Source organism: Callorhinus ursinus, unplaced genomic scaffold (assembly GCF_003265705.2).
Source record: "Callorhinus ursinus isolate GAN/ISIS: 27379988/994484 unplaced genomic scaffold, GSC_fseal_2.0 scaffold52, whole genome shotgun sequence".
In the NCBI taxonomy this organism is placed as follows: Eukaryota; Metazoa; Chordata; class Mammalia; order Carnivora; family Otariidae; genus Callorhinus; species Callorhinus ursinus.
This window is the reverse complement of record NW_027397114.1, coordinates 9,636,055-9,636,644: the sequence shown is the minus strand read 5'-3', so window position 1 is coordinate 9,636,644 and position 590 is coordinate 9,636,055.

Genomic DNA, 590 nt, shown 5'->3' with positions numbered 1-590 from the left:
CGAACATGGGAGCAGCCAATTATATAAGGCAATTAATAACAAAAGCAAAGAAACACATTGACAACAATACAATAATAGTGGGGGACTTTAACACCCCCCTGACTGAAATGGACAGATCATCTAAGCAAAAGATCAACAAGGAAATAAAGACTTTAAATGACACACTGGACCAAATGGACTTCACAGATATATTCAGAACATTCCATCCCAAAGCAACGGAATACACATTCTTCTCTAGTGCCCATGGAACATTCTCCAGAATTGATCACATTCTAGGTCACAAATCAGGTCTCAACCAGTACCAAAAGATTGGGATCATTCCCTGCATATTTTCAGACCACAATGCTTTGAAACTAGAACTCAATCACAAGAGGAAAGTCGGAAAGAACTCAAATACATGGAGGCTAAAGAACATGCTACTAATGAATGAATGGGTCAACCAAGAAATTAAAGAAGAATTAAAAAAATTCATGGAAACCAATGAAAATGAAAACACAACTGTTCAAAATCTTTGGGATACAGCAAAGGCAGTCCTGAGAGGAAAGTATATAGCAATACAAGCCTTTCTCAAGAAACAAGAAAGGTCTCAA